Source organism: Dermochelys coriacea, chromosome 1, assembly GCF_009764565.3.
Source record: "Dermochelys coriacea isolate rDerCor1 chromosome 1, rDerCor1.pri.v4, whole genome shotgun sequence".
In the NCBI taxonomy this organism is placed as follows: Eukaryota; Metazoa; Chordata; order Testudines; family Dermochelyidae; genus Dermochelys; species Dermochelys coriacea.
The window spans coordinates 268,316,453-268,338,172 of NC_050068.2; the positions used below are offsets into that span (position 1 = coordinate 268,316,453).

Consider the following 21,720-nt stretch of genomic DNA (forward strand, 5'->3'; position numbering starts at 1 on the left):
CATCACAAATAGATACACTATGCAGATAGCAGAAGTAACTTAGGCACTATGCAGATAGCAGAAGTAACTTAGGCACCATATTATGGTATTCAAGTCATAACAGTACTAGAATTTTTCATGTCATTGGACGTAGATGACATCAATACATTCATGTCTCAACACTGATATCAGAAATGAGGAAAATTACAGCCTTTCTGGGCCTTTAAAAAAATCTCATAACTCTACCCCATTTAATATCATTAAAGTACTTATGGCAGATCTCTGAGGAACGAGAGACAATTTCTATTCTGTTACACTGGTGCAATTCAGAAGTAATTCAAGGAAATTTAACAGAGTTACTCTAAATTTCCACAAGTATAAACCAGAGCAGATTTTGGCCCAAATTCAACACTGGAGTAAGGAGGAATAACTTCGTTGACTTTAATAGAGTTGCACTTATTTACTGCTGAAATAATTTTTACTCAATGCACAACTCCCAACATTGTGAACGATTCGTGACTTGAGGAAAGTTTTAACATTCATACTCAAAAATAAGCTCACACATAATATGAAAGGTTGCTCAAACTGAAAAATGTTTCCAAATGGTGGATGATGTTTCATATGGTACCAAATCTGTTGACATAGGCACAATGCAAGGGTGAAGGAAGAGCCATACAGAACTCAATAGTTTTGTTTTTCAGGGATTCATGTGAACCATTATTTCAGTTCTGATGTATATATGTTCACATCCCTTGAATTTATGATTTGCATGAACCCCAAAACCTGAAAGTAAACCTGGATTTATATTTCTCGGAGTGTACAGTGCCCCAGCACTGTGCCAAAAGCAGAATTACCACTGGTAAAAGGTAACATGAAAAACAATTCCCCAAACTGAAAACTATTATCATCCTGTGCTGAACATACCACATTTCAAAACTGTTTAAATTGCTATCAAACATTTTAGGGAGATTGGAACATCTAAAGAAAAAGCAAATAAACCATCTGTTTTCTCCAGTATTGTTAATTAAACACGCACACGCACACAAGATACTCTTTCCAATGTTACTCTAATGTGTTCTAAGTTCCTACTTAAATACGCTGGTAGAATGTAACATATTTCACTAGGGACATATGATATAAGAATGGATGAAAGCCCATTCATTTACTTGTTTTTATCTCAGCAAACTGAATAGGTTAATCATATTTTGGCTGTATTATCAGTATAACTTAGTTGTTGCAGGTCTACATTGGAGGATTTTTTCAGCAAACAAATTACTACAAATGTTAAAATACCTGCACTAAGTACACTTTAATAATTTTTTTTAAAAAAATGAATTAAAATGACTGCCATTGACCAACAATTTACAGAACAAGTAAAGAATTTAGAAGAGATGATTCCTACTGGTTTGAGTATTTCTTCCTAAAATCTCTTTAAAAACAACAGAATATACTTAAGAAACCCCCTCCCCAAAAAATCTTTTAAAATAAACTAACAACCACCTCCATTGTTCTGTTCCTCCAAGTTGTTGTTATGGCACAGATCCTTTTGGTGGTATCTTCTACCTCAATGGCTCAAAGCAAAGACAACTGTGATGAAAATGTAACTGTGAGTCTGCCAAGAGACTCATGCCCACATTTTTAAACATGAGTGCCTAAAATTGGGCACCTAAATCTACAGTTTGGACCCATTACTACATTGGGAATCTTCTAGCATGGCCCCCTAGGCCTGTGCAGAGTCCCAGTGACTTCCATGAGACTCTGTACAGGCACAGGGGATCTACACTACCAGATCCCAGATGCTGTAACAGGGCTTTCAGCACCTACGTAATTTTCAGAGGCACTGAGCATCCTGCAGCTTGCACTGCAGTCTATGGGAGCTGCAGGATGCTCAGCACGTCTGAAAATCAGTATAAACTTAGTTCTATAAGGTGGACTGAATACGTATGAACTTAGTTGCACAAATGTAGGCATCTAGGTCTGGAAATAGTGGAATCTGAATCAGTAATATACATATTTCTGAAAGTACGTGTCAGTGTGCAACCATAATGATTCTTCACTGGCTTCTCAAAACAACTTTTGTTTCTCTTTTTCCAAATTAGACTAGTAATTAATTAGACTAGTAATTGTTTGAAGTTGATTAATAAGTAGCAAATTTCTAATTCAATACAGTATTTGATACTCTCTGAGAAATGAAGTAAAATCCACAATCTATTTATGGTAAAACTTTTTTTTGAGTCTTTCTGAGCAGATTTATAGACAAATAGGTTTTTAGTAATTTTTTTCTATATCAGATAAAAAAACCCATTGTCCTTTCTGAGAAAAAAAGAGTAACTACATTATTAGTACACAGTTAAGCAAAACCAACCAGCAGCTTATGATTTGTTACTTTTTAAGAATTTAATCCACCATAAAAGATGCACGACTATTCGGGCACATTAGATCTTGACATCTGTCTATGCCAGTTTTGGACCAGTTTGACCTATACAGGAGGCAGACTGTGTAATGGCAAATAAATAAATCAAATCACACCATGACTGAGAGTTGCAAAGTTGTTCAGGGAGTGAGCTCATATAGGGGATTCTAGCTCCATGATCAGTGTTACTCCCCACTCAAATCTGTGCATTTTCTCCTCACACAAACCACAGGAGGGAAAGACTGAGGAGACCTGGTCAGTTCTTTTGGTGTGTTATTTAAAAAAAACATGCAGTTAGAGTGAAATGGAGATCTCCCATCACTGGAGAGAAGAACTGACTGGAGGCAGGAGGCCCTATATATGGTGTCTCTGAACAGCCCATGATGTGAGGAAATTGATGATCTTGTCCATTTCCTAGTTTGCCTCATTGCCCACTTCATACATTGCCATATGTGTCATGTTGGTGGGGAATCAGCTGCTTGATAGCTCCCCTCCCAAAGCCCCATGAAAGAGCTGTCAAATGAAGAATTTCTTTGGGCCATGGGGCTTTAATATTTTTCCTGACTTGACTGACAGATGTATTAGATATTACTATAACAAAATTAACTATAGTAACTGTAGATGTTGTCACTACTCATTAGTTATAATTACCTCACCAGTTACTTGGTTTTTCTGGTTTAAAATAATTCAGACATCTATCCTGCCCCAAGCTTAGTCTGAAGTGGTACTGCCTCCTCAGAAATCAAGTATTCCCCCCCCCCCCACACACACACACACCTTCCCCCATCAGGGAAACAGTTCAGAAAGAAACAAAGAAATTGACTGGAATGTTTAATTTATAAGGAAGGATTATAAGTGCTAAATATGCACCATTTGTCTAAATGATGACTGGGTGGAGTATAATAGTCTGTAAATATTTGAAGGGATTCAGCACTTAAAGTGTAGTGAAGAATTATTTAGGGTGGTACAGGGAGATATAACTAGTAATAATGGGATGAAATGAAGAAAGGGAAAATTAAGGGGAAAATGTATTAGGACAGCGGGTTCTATTAAGGTGTGGAACCAGTAAAAGGCCATGATAAAAGCTCAATTTCTGGGAATATTAAAAACTAAATGCGAGAAAATGCATTAAAATGCATTGGCAATGAGAAGTGGAATAGGCCACCTAATAGGTTTGTTTCCATCTCCAACGCCAATGATTCTGTAATAAGTAGTTGACTCTAGCCTTAGATAGCCTCCTCAGCAGAGTTACAGAGTCTGACTGATTACCATACACATAGCACTGTATATGGCTCCAGCACAATAGAAATGATGTTGAAGAGTGCATGGGATTTATCCTAGAAATCTAAAAGACCTCTTCTCTCATTCACCATAACCATTACCTCCCATAATTGCTACGTTCCACTGGAACAATTAAATGGTTGAGGAGTAGAGAGAAGCTAAGATCCATGGAAGATAGAACTTTCACAGGAGCATTAGGAACCCACTCCTGGCTAAAACAAGAATGATCATTACCCTTGTTGCATTCCAGAACTCATGCTTTTGCACTAACTGTACTGCAATAGTGCTCTTATATGCTGACATTGCAACACTATCACACTTCACATATAAATACATTCATTTTAAAACTACTCTTGCTGGAATGAGTCACACTAAGAAGAAATAAAAGAGTGCAGTTTTGCTCATGGGAAGTGCTCAGATATTATGGTGATGGGTGCTAATATAAAAAAACCTAGAGAGGTATATAGATCCCCAGACCACATTCGTCAGGATTTAGGTACTTCTATCAAGCTCCCCTGACATTAGTCCCATCATTGCCATTTTGCAGGAGCCTTAAAAGCCAAGTGGGCAGAGTCAGTGAGGTAAAATTTTCAAAAGTGGCTAAGGGACTGAAGAATCTATGTCCCACTTTCAAAAGTGACAGGCACTAAGGCCCAGTAGCTCAAAGGTATTTAAGTGCCTAACTTCACCAATGGGAATTAGGCAACTAAATACCTTTGAGGATCTGGGTCTTAGAAGCCTAAGTCTCATTGAAAGAATCCGGAGGAAACTGTAGCTTTAAGTATTTTCATAAGGCCAGCTGCAGTTTTATGCAAACACTTGTGAGAAAGGAATAAAATATAAAAGGAGGTCCTTTTGTGGACAGTTTACAAGGTCACAGTTTTGGTAAAGATTATTTTAAAGCAGACCCATCATATGATTTTGAGGTACTTTCATCTATTATAATAGCTATATTATCACTACACACTCAATGCTATTCAGAGTACTCTACAATCAAACCTGTGTGTATGCAAACACACTACGCTACAGCAACTGATGTGTTATTTAGCAGCTAATGATGTTTATAGTTTTAAAAGCATTTCAACAGCTATAAGTACAGTATTTCAAAAACTGTACGTCAAATTTTCTGTGCCTCTGGGAGGACAAATCAGTATGTAGAACTGGAAGCACCGCAAAAGCTAAATATATTATAATCAGCAGTAGGAAGGCAGAGTAAATCAAAGCTAAAAGTAAAGTTAATATAGTAAACAGAACTCAATTATTTCTTTTCTGAAAAATGCTAAATACACTGAAAAATGATTACAATAAAACTGTACTTTTATTTATGCTAAGCTTTTTTTCAAAAATAAAAATTTAAATTATTACCTGTATCATTGGAGGTGTTGGTAGAGTCTCCATAGCAAAGGTTGCATTGAAATTTGCACTGAAAGTGGAACAAAAATTCCTGTGTTTCACACTTCAGTGAATACACTGAAGATCTTTAAATTTGGCCCAATAACTCTTCAGAGGATAACTATATTTTCCATGTAAAATTTTAAGAAAAAATATTTACTAACTTGTGCTGAAGAAATATTTTTAAATGCCACTTTTTGAAATTTTGCCCTGTTTTTTCCAAAATATTTTGGGTTCCTCTAATTAAACAACCAGAGTCCCCACCATCTCCAAACATTTCTCCCTCCCTCTCTCTCACATACACACACTCCGATATCATGTTAGTTCATAGGTACTTCTGACATTTTTTTAATTAGACACAAAGATTTATTCCTCTGAACCTGAATTCAGCCAGATTAGCCTACAGAATTGTCAAGTTCCACTGGCTATTTTGAAAAACAAAACCTAAAATATTAATTTTCATGTTTGTCAACATTTTCTCACCAGTTCTATTCTAGATAGCTATGCTGTGCAAATAAACCAGCAGGCTGGGAAGCAGAAGATCTGAGAGTGGTCTCAAGAAGATATGGGCCTCAACATGGCTACAGGTGGGGTGAGCAGGAAAGTATATGTGTGACATGGGAGATAGGGAGAGTGGAAATTTGGGGAGGTCTGGGGGGCCAGTAGCTGTGTGCCAAGGCACCTCTGGCACATCAAGGCAGTAGATAAGGCTAGAGATACATGGACTATGGCTGATGTAATGGAGGTAGTTGAGGCTGAGAAGCGAAACTAATGAGTAGTACAGACAAAATTTTTCATCACTCAGCTGCTTACTTCATTATGTTTTAGGGTTTTCACTGGTGGATTCTGCAATAATAACTTTGACACTAAGCTGCTGATATATTTTGTGTGGGGAGAGAAAGACAGCTTGCTCTCTCTCTCCCTCCCCCCGCCCCATATGTCCTGATTTCTTTTGTTTCAAAATCTTTATTTCAATGACTAAATTATTCAAGAAGGTTGACCATTAGGAAATTTGCATCATAATTCAATCCAGAGCTCCCATTCTAAAAATAAACAAAAAAATAGATTTAGCAGCACTCAACTAGCAAAATAATAACAGAAGCAATCTACCTAACTAGAAACAGTTGTTACACTTAATTCCGCCCTGTCATATGCTAATGCATAATTCTCATTGAACTAAATGGGTGCTGAATTTAATCTATAGTCAGTTTTTTAATTTTATACGGAAGATTTTATTATTCTAGTCCCCCCACTATAAAAATATCTTAAATATCAAATCAGAACAATTAAATAATAAAAGTTTAGTAATGAATTCTCTTTTTTTATCAATACTTAGTGACCTTCACATGAGATATCACTTGAAAAACTCCAGAAAAATTAACTTGAAACACTATGAAACTGGGGCTAAGAGACCAAGACATGCTAATGCAGGGATGATGTTGGCAAAGATGAAAAGGAATAAGACAAATTAAAAGGAATAACAAATTAACCATATTCTTTCTTTTCCACCCAGTCACATATACAGTTAAGAGCATGGATACATCTGGGTTTCTTCTGAGAATATATGTTATAACTGTATCTATTTGTAAAATGCTCATATTATAAGAGAAGAGATTTCACAATCTGTAAAAATATTCTGGCCGTGCTGGTATCTGGTGTAATTTCACAAGTTGGAAAGAGCTAATATGCCATTCTTGAAGTCATTGCATTCAACAACGGGGCAAAATACCTTTAAAATGCCTTTCACACTTTTTTCTTCCTTCTGAAATTACAATTACTACACACTTTATGAGCCTGCAGCTGGTTTTAGCAAACTGGCATTTGCAGGTCTCGCATGACAGACACCTGATGAAAGTGACAAGCAAGAGTTTTCATTCATCGCTGCTGGCAACCCACTGCCTTTCTGATCCCTTTCTATGGAAACAGAGATTGGTTGTGGGGGAATAAGGTAAAGGGTTATTTTAAAAAGTCCATATTATCAAATCAGCATCCAGCAGCTGAGTCTGAGCTCTTGTTAGCTGCCTCAGCTGGCTCCCATCATACCCTTCTGTTTCCATAGAAACCATAGCAGCAGCATTCCCAATCTCACCAGGACTGTTCTGGAGTTTGCACATTCGGTCATTTCCAGATCCAGCCTGGCCATAACCCTGGGGACGATGCGGGGGGAGTCTGTTAACGTCTGCATTGCCGGCTTCCCCCCACAAGGGGATGCTGTGCAGATAGGAGGTCAACTAACGATTCTTCCTCTCACTCTGTGAGCCCGGTGGGACAGGATGGTGGTCAGAACAGGGGCCACCTCTTGAGTCCTTGGCACAGCGGCTGCTCCTTCCCTCCCACTGCTCCCCACTGAGTGGCCGCAACCAGCTGGGGTGAATGACAGAGAGGGAAGAGAGGGCACCTTTCTCTCCTCCAAAACTTACAGCCCAGGGACGGAAATGCAATGCAGTATCTTGGTGGCCAGCACGATGAAGGCAGCTGCGCTGTGGCTCCCTAAGTCAGAGCAGTAGGAAAAGGGATTTTTTTTAAAAACTATTTCTCCCATCCCCTGAAGAGAACCATGATCAGTCATGGAAAGAGACATAGGGACGTTCACCCACTCGAGCAATCGGATTGGCTGGCCATTCCTAGGTGCTTTGTAATAGCACTGTATTATTGTAAAACATCTTTCTAAAGCACTCGTTACTGTAGTATCTAGCTGCTTTACATCAGTTACCCCTAGAAAGACACTCCAATTTAAGACACTTTTTTTACACAGTGAGCAGGTGCCAGTGGTCAATTTTCCAGAAGAAACTGCTTTCTGAAAGGCGCTGGGGGGAGAGAGAGAGAGAGAGAAGGAGAGAGAGGGAGTGTGTACGTATGTGTGGGATGGGGGGGGGGTTTAAACAAAGATGTTCAATCTGCTGCATTCTCCACCAAAACGGAGTTGACCCAAAAATGAATATATTGTGAACGTGGAGTCTTGAGCTGACAAATATGAGTCACTGCCATTAAATCAGCAACAGAGTGTGACTGCAGCAGAGTAGCTAAAGGTAAAAGGGGGCCTTATTTGCCACTCGTCCCTCCTGGGATTTCAGCAGCAGCAGTGAATACAGTAGGATGCAGAGACTGCATCCCTCTGATCAACGGGAGCAGACACATTCAGTGAGATCACTGTTTTAGCCAGTGCCTCAAAATGGTTTCCTCTGCCAACCAACATCACTTCCATCTTATGTAGATTAAACTTGAGCCAGTTACTCTTGGCACAAGTCTCATTTTCTCTCGGGCAGTCTGTCTTCAGGGGTTCTGCATTGTCTCTCTGTCGAAACAGAGACATTGAACGTCAAAGGGTATCATCTGACTATTGATAGCTGTGGAATCTGTACGGCTCACAATCCTTACTAGTGTTCTTACATACAGTCAATGTTGAATAAGAGGTGGCAAGAACCATCCGTGTGGGAATCCTCAGGGAAGAGGAGCAACTCTCCATCACTAATGTCTGGGAACTATTTAAAAGAAGTGAGTAAGTGATCTCTATTGTAGATTTTGCTATATTTGAGTGAAAAGTAAGGAGGAATTGTCTTCTCTTTGTAGCAGAAGATGGACTGCCTGCCTCTGAGCTGACAGACCATAGATCCTTTAATCTCTAATGTGCCAGTCCTGCAGCTGAGAGCATGCAGATGTACTGCTGTGCCATGAATAAGCTGGTGAATGGGCCTCCATTCTCCACTGAAGTCAGTTGCCGAATGGGGGCCCTATCACCAGCTTAGGACTGAAAGTTGTCACCACTTGATCTGTTTATAAATTAATATCCTATGAGAAAGTAAATTATCTTAGTCTTGCTGAGCAGAGAGGTGTCTGCATCACAATTGGCATAAGTGACACTCTGGTTGGAGCATTTAGGATCAAATAGTATAAAGTCTGAATTGTCCTCTTATTTCAATGGTGGCTCCTTTGGGCCAGGTTCGAGGCATATTGTTGGGAAGAAACAGAAAAATTCACCCTGCTGCTGCCTGCGTCACACCTATTCTGTGACCAGAGGATCTCAATTTTAGCACCTTTCATGAGTCCTAGACAGGAAGGATGGTCTAGTGGTAAGGGTAAAATGGGGACAATGGTACTGCCCTACTTCACAGGAGTGTTGTCAGGATAAATGGATTAAAGATTGTGGATCATTCAGATACTGCAGTTATGGGGGCTATATAAGTACCTAAGATAGACAGAGCCACTCTCTCACTTTCTCTCAGAAACATACGTGCATGTTTTACTGGTACAGGTTCTCCTCCCTTTACTCTCAGAATAGTGCAATTTCTTCTACGTAGATTCAAGCATTTAAAATGCCAAAAGGCATGAATAAAACAGAGAAAATTGATTTCTTGATATTCAAGTCTATGCCCTCTGCAGTGAGCACGCTGCTACAATTTTCTGCTGCTGCAGGCCCAGAGGAAAATGGCAATTGCTACTGAAGATAAAGATTATTTTGTAGAAGTGCTTCAGGAATTACGAGTGAGAAATGAAAAACTGCAAACTTCTCTTACCTCTCTAGAGAAGAGGTTTGAAAGCAATACAGCCATGATCAGCACATAGGCTAAGAGAGCAAAAGAAGCTGAAGGAAATGCCTTGATGGCCTGGAGGAAAAACCACAAGATGTAAAAAAAAAAAAAAAAAGAAGAGAGAGAGAGAGAGACTGGAAATTTGAACTAGTGTTTTCACAATTTGAATATAGAATGGCATATTGAATATGCAAATAACTGAATGCACATCAAACACATCTATATGCATGGGATATGAACAGGGAAAGAAATTCTGATCCAAAAGACTGAATTGTGGTTGGATCTACTTTTTAATGTGATAAATGAACTCAGTACACTGTATGGGGAGAAATCTGATCAGATCCTTTTCAAGATGGAAAACACAAAGCGAGAGGAGCGGTGCTGCTGCTGCTGTCTGACACTAGGATCACCAGGAGGTTTGAGGCCAGACACCTGGGTATGCATAGGCTGAACTGCAGGCAATCCTTTATGCAGGAAGAGGTGAATTTCAGTCTTAGGGCATTAAGTATTGTAAGGAGTTTATTTAGTTTGCACATCATCTGTTACAGATATTTTAAGGCTAAGGAATCATGAGCTAAGCACAGATGGAATCAGGAGCTGTTAAGATGAACATCTCTGGATCAAAAGAACTTACAAACTCCAGAAGGCAAATACAGTCAGAATTATTTCTTCCTTTTCTTTTGTGGACACAACCTCAGAGCAGGTGATGTTTGAATAGTCACCAGTCATGCAACACTTGAGAAACCATCCAGCAGGTCACTAGCCAAAACATGTTTCCTACTCATCAACAGCACATACTGAATAGGTGGGGAATGAGAGGAAAGTTGCAGTACTGTGTTACACTGCTCGCCAACTGTGATTTTTGACTAATAAAATTATATATTTATTCAATTTATAAATCACATGGACACTAATAAGTGCCCATCCAAATCATTCTAGCAGCTTTTACACTTAACACCCTCCCCCACAAAAAACACAAACATTAAGTGTGAGCAGGGATGCAGATTCACCAAGGATTTTTGCCATGGAATAATAATATCTAGATCTTATATAGTAGATCTCAAAGCACTTTAAAAAGGAGGTTAGTGTCATGATTGCCATTTCAGAGATGTGGAAACCAAGGCACAGAGAGCCAAAGTGACCTGCCCAAACTCACCCAGCAGGTTAGTGGCAGAGTCACCTGATGTTGGCTGGTGAAGGGGGGAAGAGTGAATGGGGAGTGAGAGGGATAAGGAAAAAAAACTAGGAAGACAAAACACAAAGAACCTTGACAGTGTAACATTATAGTTGAGATTTTACGTGCACAAAAATCATGATATTGAAAGCTATAATTATCATGGAAACTAAATTGGCTGCAGTGTGTGTGTGTGTGTGTGTGTGTGTAAAAACACACAAAAATGACATTAAAAGAATATTTCCAAGGGAAGTCAAGCATTCAAGATAGAAAATGCCAGAATTAAGAATGCCTGTGCAACCTTAGTTCTGCCCCCTTGTATGTATGCATTATGATACTGTCTTAACTGACATGATTACATATGGTAGTTTCCAGAAGCCCATTACCACACTTAGTGCACAGGATAGACCTGTGCGAAATTGATGGGGATATGGTAGGGCTATTGTACTGAAGGATATTTTAAACAGAGGACCTTAAGAATAGGGTTTTGTTCTGGAGAATGGAGGAGCAGTGTAATAGCAGTGGGCCTGGCTTGGAAGCCAAATCAAATCCAGCACCCATACTAGTGAAGGGGCAAGGATCTACAGCAAGCAAGAAGAGAGCAGGATAGGAACCAGACAGCCACCAAATGGTAATTCATCTTTATCACCAACCTGTGCCAAGTTCAAGATTTATCTACATGTGACACACCAATCACTTGAGCCACCCAATCCTCTGCAAAAATATCCTATTACAGTGTAAAAGAATCTAGGCCAGAAATTACCATGTTCCAGTAAGTTTTAGGAGAAATTTGTTTCACACAAGTTTTTTATTTTTCTAACAGAGAAGTTAACTTTCTGTGATGGAACTTACTCAGGGGAGGAGTCTAAAGAACAGGCAATCACCCAATAGCACATGTATGTGTCACAGGATAAATATGAACTACACTACGTAACTGACAATTTTCAATAAGATTATTTTGTTATGATTTGTATATTCTTAAATTTCTCTTCGAGAAATACAGACTCAGAGTCAGGTTTCCGAAGCAGAGCACAATGGGTGTATCCAAAAAAAAATCCATGTGTCTAAGCTAAAGGTTACATACATTTGCAAGTGCCTACCTGTTTATATATACAACTAGATGATTTGAAAAAGCAAATACAGGTTTCTACAGCGCTGCACCCAGATTTCAAAATCTGGCCCTTAATATACTAGTTAATCTAGTCAGAGAGAGAAAAGAACAATGATTAACTTTATTAACAGAGCAGCATGGATTTTATGAGGTTTTAAAAATATTTCCAATTTTCCTGCAACTATCTGCACCTTTGAAACATATCTTAATTACATTTCCAAAGTAGAAAGTCAGTATATTGCTACAGATATTAAAACCATACACCAAATAAATATGACCTGGTTCATAAGCTCAAGGGAGTCCCAAGCACAGAAATCAAAACTCTTGCTATGGACCAGTGGAAGATGAGTTAGTGGAGAAAATGATGCACTCAGTCTCCAATGGGAGTGTGACAACTGAAACACTTAAACAGCATCTCCTCTGATTAATCAATACTGCTGTATTTGGCATCAGTTAAGTAAGAAGATAAAAGTGTAAAGTGGAGGAATTCTAAGTAGAAATCTAGAATTTTGAAGCTGTGGTATCAATGAATACTTGTATTTAAGTGACACTACAGAATTACAGTTATAATAAAAGTTGCAGAATAAAAACATGAGTAAGGATATACTGTGGGGCCTGATGCTGCAAGTCTTACTCCTGTGAGTTATGGTTACCCACAAGAAGAGTCCAGTTGACACATAACTTGGTTTGGGTTTGGTCACAAATATACACCAGAAGCATTCGGTGGAACTATTCTAATCTCTGTTAAATTGCTGTGGACGAGTGAAATACAAATTTTTCATATATCTAATAAACTGGCTGTATTTTTCTTTTTGAAAAAAACATTTTATGAATACTGTAATACCAAACTGTAAACTAGAAAGGATGATATTCCCATTCCTGTTTTGAAGATGAGAATATTACAGATTAGTTATTTAAACTATGTTTTTACATTACATTCTGCTTTTATTACATCTTAAGTGAAAGTCATCAAAATGTCATTAAGGCCTTTGTGCTTGGCACTGTTTGAATGTAAACAATTCAGCAAGCTGGTTCTGAGCCATGCAATACTGATTTTTACAGTTATAAACATCCAATAAATGAAAATCCGAGTGTTATGATTAGACTTTGGAAAAAAAAGATTAACTAGTTTATTTTCTGTCTCCTGTCTTTTACATCATCTTTAGCATTAACTACTAACACAGTGCTACTCCTAGTAAACTAACCCCAAGGAATGTCCTGCCAAATTCTACCATCAATCCAATGCTGAAAAGCAGCTCAATGGTGCTGTAAAGCTCCACCTTACAAATTCCATTTCTTTGGGCATTGATTCTAGTGGCAATTATTATCTGCCTAATCTATTGAGAAACTTTCTGCCATTGCAGTTAGTTCTTATTTGAAGTGCTGAGATTAGGAAGACTAAATAATAGTTGCATGTGTTCAAACAAAACACTAACCCCTATTCTTTTCTGTTTCTGAAAACAATTAAGCTACATGAGAAAAACATGCATCAGATCTTAGTAACATGAAAAGATCAGCATGCACTACTTTGGTTTTAGAAACAATATTTTAAAGACAATAAACAGAAATTCTCAAATTGTTTGGGAAATAATTTTGTTCTATCCAAGTAGCATCTCTTTGGGCCATCGTCAGGGCTGCTGAGAGGAAGCGAAAGGGGGATAATTGTAACGGGGTCCCAAGCTCACCCCCCCAACATGTTTAATGGCTGTGTAAATAAAGTGAAATGGCAGGGCATGGGGCCCCAGCGACCAGGCCCCAAATTTCTATCAACAGGCTGTGGTTTAGCCATTATTTTTTTCTTATACTTCTTATACAAGCTGGATTTTTTTTAAAAAAGAGTAATGACTTTCTTCTGAAATTTTTACTTTAAGCTATTACATGAAGAAAGAGAGGAATAGCCTCAAACCCACTTTCAGCTTAAAAATGTATAATTACTGATTAGGTTTCCCTTTCTTTAACAATGTCAACTACCAGGTACAGCACTTAATTTGTCTCATTTCCCCCCCTCATAGTAGTAACCTGTGGTAGTCAATTTAGTACAAAAATTATTAACTCATTATTGAAGAAAAGTACTATGAAGTATTATTCTGTATTTGAAGTATGCTAAAAACAGAAAATGATTTTGCCGCTGCTAATCTGGGATCATTATCACATTAGCCTAGCATGTGTACGCCAAATGACAAATCAAACCAGTAATTTTAATATAAGAAACATTTTACTATTCCTCTCCTAAAACCCACTCTGCATTCAATAACCTCTTAATCACAGTAGTTTCTTTTGAAAGAGATTCTGTAATACATGAAGGTGCAAGCACCATTAACTATCACACAAGGAGAACATTTTTGGTAGTAACAAAAATCTGATACTCTCTGAATTCAAGGTATTTGCCTTAAACTGAAACTGGGAATTTCCCTGAGCTAAGTCACAGTTTGTTTGACTGCATGTACTTTAAGAGTTAGTGATAATGAAGTGGCAGACAAACACTATCAGAGAAAGCACTTCTGACTTTTTACTATCCCTACAGAATAAATACATTCAGAATCTATCCATTATATATTCAGATTGGGAAATGGAATGCTAGCCTTTCATTGTCAATCTACATAGAGTCTCATCATCAGATAGCACAAATGAAATGCTAATGTAAGAAGATGAATGCCAATTTCCTTCACTTTGCTCCAAGTTTCAGTGGCTCTCTACAATAAAAGATAGCTGTTTGTGGAGACTGGCTTGTTCCATACCATTAACTCAGAACAAAACATATTTTTAGTGGGACAGCAGTGTTTACTTGTAAGAACTGATGAATTGTATGCCACCATTTATCACTTGAAGACAAAGACATTCAGGCTCAATTTTGGACATAAATCAAGGTACATGCTCCTAAATAAAAAAGGATTGCTTAAGTCCCTAAAACTGCATAGATTGAGGTCAGATTGGCCATAGCAACCACGAATGGTACTTAGGCCTCCAGCAGGACTTAGCAACCAATAAATGAGCTTAGATCTCTTTTCATCTCCACTGGTGTGAAAGCCAAAATTAAAAAGATTAGATCACCCTGCACCCATCACAATAGGCTTCACAATGAAAAAGTCATTTCTAGCCTTTGAATCACATCAAATAAATAACATTCATCCCTTCTATAATGAACAACTTTCAAAGTAAATTGAATCTCCATAGTGCTGCTTTCCCTTGCTGCACCATATTTACATAACAATATATCGCAGGAAGCTCAGAATCGGTCTTGTAAATGGGAGACTCTGAATAAAATGAATCTTTAGCACTGATTACTGTATATTCAGCTTCAAACTGCCTTCCATTTTCCCTTCTTTAACCAATATATTATAAATTACAATCAATATAACAAATGCTTTAAAGCTTGCAATATGAAAGTTTATTTCAATATGGGAATTGTACGGTAAACAGATTTTCCCCCTCTCATTTGAGAATTAGTTCCAAATTCTACTTTTAAGTGCTGAAATACTATCTGGTTAATATTTGATTGAAAACAGTGGTACATTATTCCAGTTTATCACAACCTCCTCTCATGCTGTAGTTACTTCACTTTATTCTTTAAGTTATTCTATCTGTTCTTTTAAACCCGCTACACAGTCTAGTATTTTAATTTTCTATTTCACATGAAACATTGTTTTTTGTTCTTGTTCCAGTCTTTGGAACATTAGTTATTTGTAAATATTTAACAAGTGTACAATATCATTGATTGCAACTGTAATAATCTAAACAATTTTAATTAAAAAAATTCTATCAAATGTTCTCTTCTCATTATAGGAAAGGCATTTTTCTTATGCTCAACTTGTCCTTATTAAAATGGATCACTATCCCATTTTCATTGCAGAGTATATAAACTACTGTTTAATGGAAAGTGTTCCAAAAGCAATATCTTAAAGTCAGAAGGTTATACCTACATTAAAAATATGCTGGAATAATTTCAGCCTTCTGCAGCAGCAGCTCACGTAGATAATACTATTTGAACTCAGCAGGCAACCTCATTAATTTATAAAACTCTCTGACCCCAGTACAGTTAACAGTGTAAAATAATTACAAATTAGGGTTGAAGGAGCACTGTTTTAATATTGCACGGGTCCTGCCAGCAACACACCATTTTATTGTGTCTGTGTATTTATTATGACTAAATATAATTTTACCTTACCTGAAATGAAGCTTCATGGTGAATTTTAAAAAAGTTGAACATTAGAAGAAACCTTCATTAAACAGCAACTGTAATAGCTACTATGCCAGTGAAGAAACCTTGCCTATTTTCTCCAATCATTCTCGTAACACAAAGCACTGCAATTACTGGTTTATAGGCTAGTAACAGCCTGGATACAGCAGTAAAGTAAAATATTTTAATAACAAGGCACATTTTAAATGTAACAACTTCTAACTCCTCTAGAAGGATATAAAATACTTGAGTGATGTATAAATATTCTCTCTTACCTAAAACTTGTCAGAAGAAGAGATCCTTCTCATTGTTGTCACCTCCCGTGCCCCCTCTTGCCACCATGGAAATTGGTTCTGCTATGTTTATTGCTCTGTGCCTCAGTTACAGCTGTGACACTAATCTGCCTGCACAGACCAGCAAACGTATGTGTGCGTGTTGGGGGGAGGGGGGTGGGGGGAAAGGAGAAAGAGAGAGAGAGAAGATAGCCTACTGTCTTCTAGGCTGAGAACCTAAACCTCAGGCCAAGTCAAGGCTGAATGACAATGATCAAAAGCTCTGTCCTTCATCAAGAGAGAAGACAGGATTTTTTTTTCCTCCCAATGAAAAGTGGGACTGTCATGAGGGATTCTCACTAAGAAACCTCTAACAGAGACAGACCTTTTCCAGATTGCTAGTGCCTGCCCAGCAGTCCGTGCAGAATACAGGTAGCTATTGTTCCTGAGACAGATATGTAGCCAGCCACTCAGACTGTGACAGATCTCAACAAACCAGTGAGCCTGCCTTCACTTTAACTCTTTATTTACTAGTACTTTACTTTTTGCTGAAATACAAAGCTCTCCTTATATCCCCATGGGGAAAAATGAATTGTAAATAACTACATTTTGGTTAAGAAATGAGTTTGGTATCTTATACATAGAAATGTTCCCATTTAAACTTTAAAAATACTACCTTCATGCTGTAGCTCATGAAAGCTTATGCTCAAATACATTTGTTAGTCTCTAAGGTGCCACAAGTATTCCTTTTCTTTTTACCTTCAGTTCAGTCTCTCTTGTTCTGAAATCTGACTGAGCCTAATGGTTACACATGGTATAGGAATATTAGACTCCAGTAGTAATAAAGAATTCAAATTATACCAGGTCAATAACTGATGCATTGTGCTTTATGGAATGTTCATAATTTAAGGCTAAATGAAACAGTTCTGGATAATCACCGCCATGATTTTACATGCAAATATTCTAGTTTTTAATAAAAGTGAATTGTCTAGTGACAATGTGACATAGTGCTACATGTGTTATCTTTAACATACAGAAGATTTTCCACTGGAAGTCAGCTCCCGGTTTTAATCTGGGGTGAATGAAGAAATCCCAAAAGGAAACAATGTTAGAAAGGGTTATCTAGGTAGTCAACAATTTCATTTCAAGGTAGAGGGATAGCCATCCTAGTTCCCCTCTCCAGTTCTGTCACCTAGGTTTTCATAAACAAGTTTTAGCAAAACAAGCTTCATACAAAATAAGTTATGAGTTTAGTTGTAAAGACAACAATCAAGAAATAGCTCATAAATTAAGGATAATATTCTGACTTTTATGCACCCACTTAGGCCTACAGTGGACAGTACAACAATCTGTGAACAGCTACTGATTCGACATACCGGGCACCCAGTGAATGGGTTCAGGTCAGGTCAGTATTTTAGCCTTTAGACTCAATTTCCTTTTTCCTCTGTTTAAGCCAGTCTCAACAGTATTTTAAACATTGTATGCATGCACAAGTGAGTGAGTGAATACTTTGGGGGATGAGAGGGAGCTTGTTTGTTTTGTTTTTAAAAAGGCCAAGTTAAAGTATATAAAGGGTGGGGAACAGAAAAGAAAATCTTTCATACCAAGATAAAATATGAAATATAAGATGAATAATTTTTACCACTGATCATAAAAATGCAAATTAGAGATATCACTTGAAAACCATGGATTTTTAACAGGATAGAATATTGGTTGTTACTGTCTGTAGCACAAGTACGGAGTTTTCTCATGTGTGCTCCATAAAAATACACTGCACAAGCTTCATGAATTTCTTTGAAAAACAATCCGTGGTCATTTTTTAAAGGTGCAGAGTAATATTTTCTACTTGAGTGAGGATTTTATTGTGCTTCCCCATTAATGATAAGGGTCAAGTAGCCTTTTACGATTACCCCTGTCCATCAAGAAGGGAGGGGAGTGTCTTTTTAATAGGAATCAATGTCATTCATTGGAACTCGCGCTGCAGGGCAGAAAATCCTCTGCAGTGCAGGATGCATTTTACATGGCCAGGACTTAGGATTCTCATGCTCTGCTGAAGGTTTACTCCTGAATGTCTCATTTTAGTTTTTCAGAATATCAGTATATAAAGAAAATGTTGAAATAACTTATCTATGTCAACAACTGAAGTATTTGCAGTGGTATGTGAAGAATGTTTTACTGTATACATATGTTAAACGTGAATATTTTCCCCATGTTAAAAAGGACATTTTATTACCAGTTTCTGAGAGTTTTAGGATGATTCCCCTTTCTGTTTTATGCAAGTTTATACCAAACGAGAATTTGCTATAAGGAACAGGTGAAAAATAACTGCTGGGGAAAGATAAAGGGCTGGCATCCTCATCTGGCGTAAATCTGTGTAGCTCCATTGACTTCAGTGGAGCTACACTGATTTACATCCAGTGCAATTCCAAAGGACAGCTTGGCTGTATGTACCATAATGTGGCAATTTCTTTTCTACACAGCGTGAGTTCTACTTCTGGGACAAGCAAAATGAAGACCACTAACTTTGTATTGTAAAAAGAGCTCTCTAAACTCCAGCTGTTTATCATATGGCAAATGTCTGAGCGTGGTCACATTCGATGTCAAGACTTGATTAGACCCTACCCAAGCCCACTAGCCTTGAATATTTCATTTGAACCAAGTCTACCATACTTCTTCCAATACTTGGGTCCTCAACAGAACAAGTCTTGCTGAATTGTTAGAGTAGGTTTTAAACAATTGCATCTTAGCTTATATAGCCATACATGTCAAAAACATCATAACTGAAACGATGCAGGAGGGATGTGAAAAGAAAAATTTTCAGTACTGAGATATTACTGTGCTGGGTGCATTATAGAAAGATAAACTAGATAGATCAGTCTACATTTCCTGCAAATACATAATGCCCATCCCATTATCCTTAATGACATTACAGGAAGAACTCTCCTCACCATGTCCATTACGGAGAGAACATTCTTTATGCTATGGGTAAAAGGGGAGAAAAGTTTCTTATGGAAGTTTTACTACACTTCCCTTAAAGCCACCTTAGATATAGAGGAAGGCTCTTAATTCCAGCCAAGTCAATCACAAGCACCCAATAATATGCACTTTGCTATAAAACACAAACTCTTGGGTATCAATGAAAAGTCACATAGAGAAGGTGGAGTTTATTTATCTATAGTAGTTTCCAATGAGAATTGTTTTTTGTAAAAGCACAAAATATGAGAAATGATGTTTAACTTGTATTTTTCTAAGTGTAAAGGACACTCTCAATAATATACATATGGAATTAGGTGTACAACACCCATTAACAAAATCAGGAGGTATACACCTATAATTCCCTAGGCACAATGTCAATTATATACCCTCAAATATCAACATGACTTGATCTGAAAAATTTGAATTATATTTCCCAAAAGAAGACTGTAAATAAAACAGAACTCCTACTGTATATTACATAATAATCTAGTGTCTGAGAATTTTACCTGAGGACACACTGCTACAGTATTCTCTTTCAACTAACTCAGAGTGTTATACATTCAGACACAAAGCCACATACCAGTATCAGGTATCCATTTCCCCCCAGGGATTCAACATTTTAATGGTTTTATAGTAAATAGTCATGTATTAAGAAATTATTCATTCCAAATATAACAGAATAAAAAATTATATCAACTATATGTAAATGTTATATAAGCAGAAATACATACAACATCTCAGAGCATATAACCTTAATTAACCTTTTGTCTCAGTTTGTACACAAATTATGTATAAAAAGTTAACTTTACCAGGGACATAAACACTTATGGAACTTAACATTTGCTAGTAGATTGATTTGAAAAATGAATGGAAAGTATTCCCAAATGATATAATTCACATTTAACGTAATGACTTTGATTTCTTAATACAAAGCAGAACTCTTACTTTTCACTTGTTTATTTTCATTTTAAAGTTATTTGTTGCAAAACACACACATATGTTTAAAGTATTGGTCTTTATTATTGCAGCAAATGTTTAAAATATAAATACCAACTACAAAAATAAAATATGTAAATATTAGAGTGGAGCCAGTACCTATTTTGCTTAGCATTTGGGCAAGTACAATGTGTAGTTTAGAAAAACTGATGAATAAAAATGTGTTCAATTATATTTGTAAATGACGCTATAAAAACAGGTATTCAAAAAAAGTATCATTAAACGCATCAAAGAGACACTTCTGATATGTTACTAAGTTAATAACTTTTTTTTTAATATAACACAGGGCTGAAGATCACATAACATCTTTCGTCTGAACTGTTTTCATAGAAACATAATTATCAACTAGATTTTTTGTAAAAGCAAATGTTAAAGATTAGAACTCATCAAGACTATTGCAAAGCTTCTATATAACAATGTAGCACACTAGTGTCAAAGATATATTTCATCAGTTCGTATTCCTATATCAACAAATTATACATTTGATACCTGATATGTTGGTAAAAATTCATTCCAGTTGACATCCTTTTTTTTAGCCTGCCAGTTTTTAGGACTTGTGTCAGTGTACCCCATCTTCAAAAAACAAAGCTTTTCCTTGCAAGGTTTAGGAATCTTTACTTGCAGAAATATATTTTACATCTTGTTCTCAGCCACAGTAAAAAACTAAATTTAAACACTTCATTCAGCATTGTGCCTAGAACTCATATACAGCAAGTATTACCCCAAATAAATTGCTACAAGGAGGCTGTATTTGCAGCTTTGTTGGGTAAGTGAAACAGTTTCTTTTCCGTGCACTTGCATGTCAATTTTAGTCTTATTCATTTCAATAGTTAGTCAATAAATAAATACATAACCCTAAACGGCATATGAAAAAATAAAATTCTCATAAAAATAATTCAAATGTGGTAGACATCAAAGAACAATATATCACTTTCCCCTCAAATATTGGGTATAGTATGTTTAAGTAGTACATTAAACATTATGATTTGATGATTAATTTATTACTGTCATTGACTTACAGCCAGTTTTGACCTACCGCAGTAAGTGATGTTCTATGGGAGTTGCTCATCTTGAAAGGCCATGTGTACAGTAGCTTGATGAAGGGGAAAAAAAACAAAACGGTCAGAGCTTCTCTTGTAGCTTCATTGTGCCGTATGCTGTTCTCCTCCTCTGAATCTTTTGATAAAAGTCAGAATGCAACATGATTTATTAATGTAGCAAAGGCATTATAATTCAGAGCTAAAAATATTATTGGGCTTCTCCCTAGCTAGCACTGTTTAAGAAAGTCTTTAAAAAAGCAATTTAATTTCATTCTACCAAGTCAAATTTTCTCCACAGATAATTAGTTTTCATTATATTCATAAAAAGCTACAAAGATGCCAATGTTTAGAATTTATTTTTATTACAGAAAGATTTACCA

The 21,720-nt window shown here is 36.9% G+C and overlaps 1 long non-coding RNA gene across 9 annotated transcripts in view; it reads right to left on the reverse strand.

The window, feature by feature from the left end:
* The window catches only part of LOC119845242, a 103,535-nt gene that overhangs the window by 73,025 nt on the left and 8,790 nt on the right, over positions 1-21,720 (reverse strand). For 7 of the 9 annotated variants that reach the window (XR_006274054.1, XR_006274061.1, XR_006274059.1 and 4 more), the window contains one exon: positions 21,337-21,476. This is a non-coding gene — a long non-coding RNA (uncharacterized LOC119845242). The remainder of the gene's footprint in view (positions 1-21,336; positions 21,477-21,720) is intronic. The other 2 variants (XR_006274056.1, XR_006274052.1) reach the window with 1 other exon arrangement.